We start from the raw sequence: 12,639 nt of genomic DNA, 5'->3' as shown, positions 1-12,639 counted from the left end.
GGTCATTTTTAATCATTTTAATCCATTGACAAATAATTTTTTTAGAGGCTAAAATTCTCAGTTTCATAAGCTATAACACATAATTTTTGGCTATTTTTAGTCATTTTGACCAGTTGTCAAATAATTTTGTAGTGGGCAAAATTCATGATTTCATGAGTTATGATCCACGATTTTTGGCTATTTTTAGTCATTTTGACCAATAGTCAAATAATTTCGTGGTGGCCAAAAATTCACGATTTCACTAGCTATAACCCACAATTTTTTACTATTTTTAGTCATTTCGACCATTATCAAACAATTTAGCGGAGGGCTGAATTCATGATTTAATGTGTTATAATACATGATCATTGGCCATTTTAGTCATTTTGAACATATGATATTGTGGAGCCCAAACATCACGGTTTAATGAGCATAACCCATGAATTTAGGCTATTTTTACTTATTTCGATTTGTTGTCAAATAATTTCACGGTGGCCAAAATTTATAATTTCGTGAGTTACCATAATTTTTGCCATTTTCAGTTCTTTCAACCCCTTCATAAATAATTTCTAAGACATTAAATTTTATGATTTCGTTAGCTATAACTCATGATTTTTTACTATTTTTAGTTATTATTGCCCCTTATTAAATAATTTTAGGGAGGCCAAAATTCACGATTTTATGAGTCATAACTCATGATATTTTGCTATTTTTAGTTGTTTCAACCCATTGGAGAAAAACTCATGATTTCTTGAATTATCACCCACGACTTTTGGCTATTTATAGTTGTTTTGACCCTTAGTAAATAGTTTCGTAAGCAAAATTCATGATTTTATGAGCTATAACCCATGATTATTGGGTATTTCTATTGTTTTGATCCATGGTTAAATAACTTTGTAGAGTCCAAACTTCATGATTTAAAGAGATATAACCCATGATTTTTTTGCCAGTTTTAGTCATCGACCCATTGAAAAATAATTTCATAAAGACAAAAATTTATGATTTCATGATTTTTTTTTTGTCATTTTTGTTCATTTTGACCCACTGGCAATTAATTCCGCGGAGACCAAATTTTATGATTTCGTAAGCTATATCACACAATTTTTTTACCAATTGTAGTTGTTTTGAACCATTGTCAAATAATTCCGCAGAAGCCAAAATTCACAATTCATGAGCTATGACTCATTTTTTGCCATTTTTATATGTTACCAAATAATTTTATGGAGGCTTAAAATTCATGATTTTATGAGCTATAACCCATGATTTTTTAATTTCTAGTCATTTAGACGATTGTCAAATAATTTCACATAGTCTAAGATTCACAATGTCACGAGCTATAACCCATAATTTTTGGTCATTTCTAGTCATTTTGACTAATTGGTAAATAATTTTGTAGAGATCAAAATTTACGATTTCATGAGCTATAATCCACAATTTCTGACTATTTTTTTTATTCTTTCACCTTGTTGCTAAATAACTTATGGAGACCAAAAGTTATGATTTCATGAGCTATAACCATGATTTTTTATTATTTTTAGTCATTTCGATCCATTGTCACATAATTTCACAGGGGCCATAACTTACAATTTCATGAGTTATAACCCACGTTTTCTGACCATTTTTAGTCATTTGGACTCATGGGCAACTAACTTTGTGGAGAATAAAATTCACAATTTCATAAGCAATAACCCACATGTTTTGTCCATTTTTATTAATTTCAATCTGTTATCAAATAATTTCACGGTGGCAAAAATTCACAATTTCATGAGCTATTCATCGTGATTTTGGTCATTTTTAGTTATTTTGACTTGTTGTCAAATAATTTTGTGAGGTTAAAATTCATGATTTCATTATCTATTTTCCATAATTTTTAGCCATTTTTTACTGTTTATGCCCTGTTGGTAAATAATTTTGTGGAGGCTAAAATTCACACTTTTATGAGCTATGAAATTAATGATATTGTTGACAACTGCTGTAAATACTTGATATGATAACTAATACATTATTAAATGGGACAAGTAACGAATACGACATACGAAATGATTTGTCATTGTCCTTTTAAGTCAATTTACCCAGTTTATGCTGTTTCTCACATTTGTTATTCTCTTTTATACGACGAGTAACAAATACAATGATTCTCATATTATTACCTGCAATAACTTGTATATTTTCAAATACATACATCCACTAAGACATACCCCAGCTCAACTTATTTAGATTGTAGAGAATTGCTCTAAATATTTAATACGACAACTAATACATTATTAAATATAACAATAAATAAATTCGATATATGAAATGACTTGTCATTCTACTTTGTGTCAATTTATCTTGTCTATGTTATTTCTCACATTTGCAATCATTTTTTAATATGACGAGTAACAAATATGATGACTCTCATAATCAAATATGATGACTATTTATTTTCAAATGTCTCCAGCTCAAGTTAATGAGATTGTAGGAGATTATAACTCGTAAAATCGTGAATTTTTATCAAAAACCATGGGCTGGTCATAAAATAGTAAATTTTGGGCTCCGCGAAATTATTACAAAACCGGTCAATATGACTAAAAATGGCCAAAATCGTAAGTTATAGTTCACAAAATCGTGAATTTTAGCATCTACAAAGTTATTTCCCAATGAGTCAAAACGATTAAAAATGGCTAAAATCGTGGGTTACAGTCATAAAATCCCAAACGTTGGCCACTGCGAAATTATTTGCTAATGGGTCAAAATGATAAAAATAGAAAAATCATGGATTATAGCTTATGAAATCGTGAATTTTGGCATCCGTGAAATTATTTTCCAACAGGTGGAAATGACTAAAAGTAGCCAAAATATCATGGGTAATATACATGAAATCATGAACTTAGGCCTTCACAAAATAATTTGCCCATGAGTCGAAACAACTAAAAATATCCATAAAGCGTGGTTATGGCTCATGAAATTATGATTTTTAAACTCCGCAAAATTATTTAACGACGGGTCGAAACAACTAAAAATAGTCAAAAAGTATAGGTTGTTGTATTTAATAATATACTAGTTGTCGAATCAAGTATTTTGAGGTGGGATGCATCTTAGTTGACATATTTGAAAATATAAGTCATTGTATTTGATAATATGCGAGTTATCATATTTACTAGTCGTGTTAATAGTGGATTACAAATGTGAGAAACAGTATAGGCAAACTGCATAGATAGACAAGGTAAATTGACTGAAAGAAGATTGACAAGACAAGGCATTTTCATATCTTAGTTGACATATTTGAAAATATATAAGGTATCGTATTTAATAAATATGCGAGTCATCATATCTGTTACTCGTCATATTCAAAGAGGATTATAAACGTGAGAAACTGCATAGGCAAATTAATTAAAACTGCATAGACTAGGTAAATTGACTCGAAGAAGATATTAATGACAAGTTATTTCATATGTTGTATTGTTATTTAATAATTTACTAGTTGTCGTAACAAGTATTTAGAGCAGTTGCCGACAATATCATTAATTTTGTAATACGTAAGTCGAATTTGTTACTCATATACATTAGCTTATTTATTTATTACTGGGATATATCTAAATTGTTGTATTCAAAAATATACGAGTTGTCGTATTTCTTATTTTTTTTCATATTAAAAGAGGATAACGATTGTGAGAAACTGCATAGATTAGGTAAATTGACTCAAAGAAGAATGACAAGGCATTTCATATGTCTTACTTGTTAGTTGTGGTATCTAAAAATATACTACTTGTCGTATTAAGTATTTTGAGTAGCTCGATCTCTACGATCTTATTGAGCTGTGGTATGACTTAGTTAACGTATTTGAAAATATGACGTAGTTATATATTTGAAAAATATAAGTTACAGTATGTGAGTCGTGGTGTTTGTTACTTGTCGTATTAAAAGAATATTACAAATATGAGAAACTACATAGACTAGGTAAATTGACTTGAAGGAGAATGACAAGTTATTTTATATGTCGTATTTGTTAGTTGTCATATTTAATAATATACAAGTTATCATATCAAATATTTAGAGCAGTTGATTACAATCTCATTAATTTGATAATAGCGAGTCATAATATTTGTTACTCAGAATTAAAATATTACAAAGTTGAGAAACAGCATAGACAGTGCAAGTAAAATATACATAAATACCAAGGTCTCTACAGAATAGAGACATTACAGATCTGAATCTATTTAATAGAAGAGAAGATTTATTAAAACAAACACAAACATTGGATCCCTTTTTGAATCCGAGTGTATTCCCAATACCGTCATTCCCCTTCCAACTTACTGTTGGAAGTCTTTCTCCCAACATCCAATCTTTTCACCTCTCTTTTTAATCATTTCTTACTTGTATTTTGATTTGCTCTTTTTGTGGGATTCTTTTGCCATCCGATCTTCCCTCCCTCAACCTTCCAAAATGTCTATAGTCTTTCTATTATCTTTAGTCGTTATCAGTTTATTCATAATATCCCTAAAAACCCAGGTTGGTATTACGTACAGGGATCCATATCCACCAGTCAGTCATCAAGTAATAATCCACTTCTCCACACTTTCCCTAACAGTCGTGTGTGGAAATTCCCCTTTATAATCATTAATTAGTATCATCTCATCATTTTTATACACCTAATGGACTGTGTTACTGGTCTATGTAACAGTGTCATCCGCAAATTTGATTACTCAAAGTTCATTTAATAAGAGATATTTCCATATCCTCCAGTGACAAATAAAGTAACAGAATGTACATCTTGGATCACCAATCCATCCTTTTTTAAACCAAATTTTTCCCTGTTAATCCCTCTTTGGGTTTACTAGGTCAAGTCCAAAAGGGAATACCTTAGGTTTTTTTAAAGTATTTGGATTCCATGTGGGATGAAGTTGTGTATAAAAGGTGCATATTTGGGATACCCCATATGTGCATACGGGTTAAAAATATCTTATCATGTTGGAATATCCCAGAATAATTGTCCAACCCCCACAATCTATCAGGGACCAGGTGCTACGAACAGAAAGTTTATCCAAGGAGAGGGAATGGAAGATAAAAGGGTTCTCTGGTCTTTCTTCTATCGGTATGCCATCTCCCTCGGAGGGGGTAGCATGCCAATTTCAACTCGTCCTATTGAGCATAAAGCCTGAGAGCGGAGAACACAGTCAGGGGAAAAAGGCACGATAAAATGCTGAGAAAAATAAGCTAATAAGAGGAATTTGCTCCGGTCCACTTATCATCCAAAATCCTCATATGCTCGACCATCACATGGGTTCCATCTTACAAACTAAAAAGCTTGATGTATGGAATGCAGGTTTTGTATGATTTGGCAAGCTTAGAAGGAGAGAGTTAACCAGGTATAGCACCATTCTGGATATATAGGGAGAAGACCCCACTTGCTTACTAGATTCATCTGTCAAGATTTTCCAATCCACTTTAGATAGGAGAAGCAATGTTGAAAGGATTCAAGTGAGATAACCCCAATCCACCCCTCTTTTTCCCTGTCTGCAAACTGAACCCCATTAGACAAATTCCAAACAGACGAAGATTGGTGACTGCTGCCATTCATAAGAAGTTCTCCTTATCTTGTCTACCTCTTTGATGAGTCCACCTTGGTAACTTTGAGAAGAAGAGTAGTAAAAGAGGAATGGTAGAAAGAACAGAGTTAAGGAGGTCAATCTAACATCCCAAAGATAGAGTTTACTTTATTCCAATGAGAAAGCTTTTAGAGAAGAATCTAGAGATGGTTGCCAATCTCAGCTGTAAGAGACCAGACCTTGAGAGGAGACTAAGTCAGAGAAGGGAGCGGCGACCCTAAAGAGCAGTAAGAAGTGCAGCTGAACCTTGAAAGGGTTCTGCCGAAGGTAAGAACAGAATTGGATTGACATGCATTGATCTCTGAGCCCAGATACTTTAGCAAAGATAACAAGATGTCTTTAAGGGATCATATCCGAGGAAGAGCTTTGGAGAAAATAATTGTCATCTTCTGCAAATTGAAGAAGATCCATAATCTTAATTTCAGTTCCTCCTCTAATATTAAGCTGAGAAAAGATACCTGCAGCGGTGTTTTGAGCAAGCATTCGTTAAGCAACATCCACAAACCAAAAGAAAGAGCATTGGGGAGAGAGATCTCCCTTGTTTAAAACCCTAATGACAAGTGAACGAAATTTGTGGACAGACCATGTGACAAGACAGCCGAATTTGAGGTAGGATAAGATATTTGTAAGAGAGGCACCATTTGGAACTGACCTCCTGCTATCTAGAAGGATAAGAGAAGTTCCAATTTACACAATCCGAAGCCTTAAAAAAAATCAACCGTTTATGCACAAAATTTCCTTATGCCTGAGGAGCAAATGATTGATCATCTCGTGGCTGAATACAGAATGAATCTAACTGATTACCTTTTTGTAAGAGCAGATGAGATAGCCATCCACACGAAGAAGGTGTAAGAAATTGCTTAATCCTATGTTACGCAAAGATTTTTGAAAGAGATTTGCAAGCGTGCTGTTTATCAAGCATAATAGTCTAAATATCTCTGAGAACAGAGCCCTCTTTGTTGGATGAGACAAGATAAAAATAATTGATGCTTTTGTAGAAGCTGAGGATTAGTGAATAATTATTAGGTAGAAGAATTAAGTCTGTTCAATCATGTCTTCTAAGAATCTTTGAAAGAATAACAAAGAGGGGAAGACCGTCTGTCGCCTGGTGACTTTTCAGGATCTGAAGCCTGAAAAAACATGCTGTTTTGACTTCCTCTGGGGGAGAGAGGGAGGTCATGGGATGAAAAGGTCAACTTTGCACGCCCAGATAGAGGCTGCCCAATCATACAAAGATTTAATCCCTCCTGGCTATTGAAACAGATTAGAGAAGTAATAAAGAGAAGACCTCTTCAATGCTAACTCCTCCGATATGATTTGAATGTTGATAAGTAGAATGGGGGATGCAAATCCTTTTTTCCTGCGATAAGAATGCAATTCTAATGAAGAATAGTTATTATTATGCACATTCTTTGAGCCACTGAATTCTGGATCTTTGTTTCCACTTTATCTCCTCAGAGTTAGCAAAGGATAGGAGCTGGTCTTTAAGATAGCATCTAGTATCTAATTCTGAGGGGGTTAAGCTCCTCGATTCCTCAAGGAGGTTGAGAGAATCCAACTGTGCCATAGCTGAAGAATAAACTTGATGAGAAGAGCCCAGGCAGAACCTCTTCCACCACTTGATTCTTCTTTTAATGAGCTTTAACTTAAGAAGGAAAGGAGGGGAGGAGGAGTTATGGTATCTGAAAGAGGACCAACTGAAGGTAATGAAATCTGAAAAGGAAGGGAGGGATAACCAGCATTTTTCAAATCTGAAAAGAGGAGTGGGTTTAGGTGAATTTGTATCAAGAATGATAGGACAATGATCAGAACAAGGGGCTGTGTAGGCATATTGAATGAGAAAGGGGAACTTGAGATCAAAATCAGAGGATATCAGGAACCTATCCAACCTAGCCATGACTGGATTGGATCTACAGTTTGACCAAGTAAACTTTCTACCGCTAAGAGGAATGTCAGAAAGGAGGAGGGAGTCGATGAGATTTCTGAAAACTGACATATCTTTAAGGGAACCCGATCTCCCACTTCTTTCGGAAGAATGAAAGGTCATGTTAAAATCCCCGAAGACTATCCACGGGAGAGAGAAAGAATTTCTGAGTCTCTGGAGTTCCCACCAGCAAACTTCCTTGTCGGAGGGATCACAAGGAGCATAAACTGTTGTAACTACAAAAGACCAGTTGGATGGCTTGTGAGTGAGAAAAGCTGTAACAGAGAAGATATCTGAAGAAGAGGATGAACATGAGAAGAGGTCCTCATTCCATCCCAAGAGGACACCACCCCTAGATTCTGAGGCCTCTAGAGAGATCCAAGAAGAAATAGAGCCCCCACCCAGAGATTTCAAAAGGTTAGGTCTAGAAGAGTTTAGCTTAGTTTCCTGCAGACCCACAATGTCCACCTTAGCCATCTTGATGCAATCCGTAACCAGACGACGCTTAGCAGGGTTATTAATACCTCTCACATTCCATGAACCAAAAACCATTGAATCCTGATAAAAAAAGGGGGGAGACAACTGGGGAAGAAAGGAGACACTAACTCTAGGAATTATTCTCTAGATGTTCCATAGAGAGAATGTCTTCTAGATCGGAAGGATCGATCGGTTCCTTTATACCACAATTGATGGAAATATCCCTCAGTTTATCTAAATTCAAAGCATTGACAGGTAAAGTAGAAGCAGAAGAAGAGGAGGAGGATCTGCTCTTGGAGATACCTGGGTGCTTACTGATTCTCTGAAGGGCTAAATGCCTCTTAAGGGGGAGAAGTGATAACGAGCTTTTGGAGGCTTTCTTCTGAGCATTCTTTGATCTGGCCTTGACTTTCCCAAAGCCTGGAGGCGGACCAGAAGAGGAAATGTTGTCCATAGAGTCTGATGAACTGATATCAAGCGACTTGTCTTGGTTTGGGGGGGCTGGAGCTGGGTCTTGCACACTTTCCTCTTCAGGAGAAAGAACCAATTGCAGCTTTTCCCAAGATGACTTTGCTATATGGAACTTGACACCTTTATAAGAAACTTCCATCAGATCTGAGATAACAGAATTCTTGGATAAAGAGGGATGAGCTTGAGGGAGGACACAAGACTGCCTCATCGGCTTTTTGCCTTTGGGATCCTGATGAGGAGGAATGTTGCTCTGAACTGGCTGAACCACCTCATCATTACGAGGAGGGAGAGGCGGAGGAGGTGGCAGATCCTCTGAAGGTGAAGAAGAAGCCCCTTCTTTTCTGATGAAACTTTCATAAAACTCCCTGCATCTTGATTTGGAATCTGGCAACACTTTACCAACTACTCTCAGCCGAACGCAGCCTTCCATGATATGGATATTATCAGGAGATTCATATCGGAACTTGACGACACGAGGGATCTCGGAGGCATCTCTTACATACAGCATGGCTTTACATTTCGAAGCTTCCTTTTTAAACATGATATCATCAGAAACGGTGATAACTTCGCCCACGTCTCCCAGTAACGACGAAATAAAGGCCGTATCCCAAAAATGGATTGGTAGGTCAAGAATTTCTACCCACACATAAACAAACTTGGGGAGAGCTTTGAGGCCAATGTTCTCAGACCAAGGCGAGAAGACACCACCAAAATTACCCATACTAAAGAAGGGTTTGGAACAGGCGTAATCCATAGTTTCCGCATCTGGAAACTGGATGAAAAAGGAAGATGGGGAAGCTCTCCTCACAGCCGTTTTCCACTCATCAACTTTTAGATGGAATTCAAGATTTTCGATAAGTTCTGCATAAGTGGGATTCCCCACCTGGATCTGGAAGAAGGCGTAGAAGATAAAGTCGTCCATACTGGAAACCACTGATTCAGGAAGAGGGATATTGGGGATGAAGAGGGGGGGTGGGGAGGAGGGGGATCTGGATGATTTGGCCTTGAAGGTAGGGACGATGCTGTGGGGTAGGGGATGGCTACTATTAGGGCAGAAAAGGGATGTATGGCCTACCAGATTGCAAGCAAAACATTTAAAATCGCCCAAGGTACAATCTTTAGCCATATGGGCCCTGTCCCCGCAGAGGAAACACCTGAGAAGTTTATGAGACGGGGGAAGGGAGGAGGTGGATTGAGCGGATCTAGGTCTTTTTGGACGTCTTCTACTAACAGTGGTCCATCCTTCTTCTGGGAGGGGTAAAATGCCCTTCGAAGAGGGAGAGACTACGTGTGGCTTGAGGAGATCAGCAAAAGAGGGTGCTTTTGAGGGGGGAATCGGAGGGATGGTCGGAGAAGAAGAAATTTTCTGAGGATAAGAAAGAGAGGTGGAAAGGGGAGGGAAGTCGGATGCAGAAAAGGGTTTATGGGGAAGCGAAGAGGTCTTGGGGAATGGAAGAGAGTTGGGCTTGAGAGGAGCGATAGTGATGTTACCATTGTTGAAGGAGACCATCCGCCGCCTTGGAACCCTAAAAGCCGCTCCTTGACGCCTGTCCCATCGCCTGTCGAATCGCCTCTGCTGCTCCCTCTCCATTTTCAAAACCCCAATTATGCGAGTCATAATATTTGTTACTCAGAATTAAAATATTACAAAGTTGAGAAACAGCATAGACAGTGCAAGGGCGCGTTTGGTTCTTGGGAAACGCCTCTGGTTTTGTGCTAAAAGCCTGTTAAAACATCAGTTTTAGCAGGCTTTCTGCTGACAAAAAACTTTTTTTTTCAACCAAATGGGCCCTAAATTAGCTCAAAGGAGAATGACAAGCCATTTCATATGCGTATTTGTTAGTTATCATATTTAATAATAGCCTAGTTGTCATGTCAAGTGTCCGGAGCAGTCTGCAATCTCATTAATTTTATAATATGACACGTATCAATTTTATGTGACTTTAAAATTTTACCAATTTCTCTTTTTATATAAAGGAATGATTTTGTTAAAGGGTAAAATAGTCATGTATCATCAATGAGTATGTCTCCTAAGTAGGGGTAAAAACCATATCATATCATATCATATCATACTTCCTTATAAAAGAGCGAGTTTGAGAAAAATTCTCTATGGTCAATTTTACCCTTAATCCTTTTAGATATTACATTCTAATTTTATCCTAATATATTCCAATAATTTAAAGTTAAAAATCTTTAACCAAACTTTGATATTAAAAGAGATAAAATAGTGGAACTAATTATCTATCCTATTAAAAGATGACAGACATCCAACTAATTCTATCTTCCTAAGAATTCTCATTAAATTAAAACCATTCATATCCATTACTAGAAATTCTATTCATAAAAAAGTAGAAATTTTTGATAATCAATTTTTTGTTAATTCTAAACAAGTTCTAGCTATCCACAATTAAAAAAAATCTAAAAATTTGTCATCGTCCCTCCTAAATTATTTTAAAAAGTGAATTTCAATGAACCTCTCAAAACTTTAAATTGAGCATTAAACTCCCAAAATATCTGCAATTCTCATTAGATCCTTAGTAAGTTAGATAATTTCATAAAACACCCAAAATATTATAAAATTTTGCACTTAAGTTCCAAAAGGTGTTACCCTAAAATTTCACATCCGCAAAAAATTAACCCTCAAAGATAGTATATACCTCTCAAATCGATCTTATTTGCAATTTAATCCATAAATTGATAAGCAGCCCAAAAAAATATGAAAAACGACAAATAGCTACTAAAATTATAAATAATACTTAGAAAATTTTGAAAGCTACAAAAAACATATAGGCCCCTAAAAATTTGAAATAGTAAAAAATCCTTGAAAATCTTAAAATTGAAAAACATACTCTTAAAGTTCTAAAATTATGAATGACACAAAAAATCATAAATTACACAGAACTTCTTAAAAATCTAAAAAATGCAAACAAACCCCGTTAAAAATTAAAAATTATAAACAACCCTCAAAATTTCAAAAATTCAAGCAAACATATGAAAAATATGAAAATTACAAAAAAATCCCATAAAAAGTAAAATGTTACAAAAGGCATCCTAAAAATTTTAAATTACAAACAAACCCCAAAACATCTTTAAAATTATAAATTGACGCTTTAAGTTAGAAAACTATAAAGAAAACCTGAAAAGATTACAAAAAAAATAAAAAGTATAAAAGTATAAACAAGCCTCTAAAAAATCAAACATTAATTAGACACAAACTCCTCTAAAATCTAAAAATTACAATCAACCTCTTGAAAATTCCAATAAATATAAACAAACCTTTGAAAAGATGTGAAAATTATAAATGACTATTGTTTTGGGTTTTTTGCTAAAAATTACTGGGGCTTAAGTGAAAAAAATGTAAAACTTAGGTCATTTGACTACACATGAATTAATGATGTTAATTTTGAGGATTTTCTGCCAAAAATTATTGGGCTCTTAGTGAGAGTTTTAAAGATATTTGAGATTTAGTTCCAAATAGTAAAATTATTACGGGTTTAGTGAGATTTACCTTTATGTTAATTTTGAGGGTTTCATGAAATTGCAAAAAAAAACCCCTTAAAAAATCTCAAAATGTGAAAAAGACTATTGTCATTCTAAAATTATAAATGATACATAAAAAATTCATAAGTTATAAACAACTTATGCAAAATCTACAAAGTACAAACATCCTCCTTTAAATTTTGAAAAATAAAAAACAAACCCCTAAGAATTCAAATTTTCAAATAAAACACATGAAAAATATGAAAATAACAAAAAATTCAATAAAAAGTAAATATGACAAATAGCGTCCTAAAGGATTTTAAATTGTAAACAGCGCCCTAAAAATGTAAAAAAAATCATAAACAAACCCTTTAAATTAGAAAATTAAAAAGAACCATCAAGAAAATTACTAAAATGCCTAAAAAATATAAAAAGTAGAAACAACCCCCAAAAATATATAATTAGAAGAAAATCTCCTAAAAATCTTAAAATTATAATCAACCTCTTAAAAAATCCTATAATTATGAAAAACCTCTGAAAAAAATCTTAAAATTGTAAACATTTGATGTTGGGTTTTTTTTTTTTGCCAAAAAAATATTTCAAGTTAAGTGAAAAAATGTAAACTGATAGGGATATTAGGGTAACAATGTTAGCTTTCAGGGCATAGAGTGAGAAGAGTTTATTGTGATTTCTTAAATTTTTAAACTTGTGGGGGATTAT

Source organism: Asparagus officinalis, chromosome 7 (genome assembly GCF_001876935.1).
Source record: "Asparagus officinalis chromosome 7, Aspof.V1, whole genome shotgun sequence".
Taxonomy (NCBI): domain Eukaryota; kingdom Viridiplantae; phylum Streptophyta; class Magnoliopsida; order Asparagales; family Asparagaceae; genus Asparagus; species Asparagus officinalis.
This window is presented reverse-complemented; position numbering follows the sequence as displayed.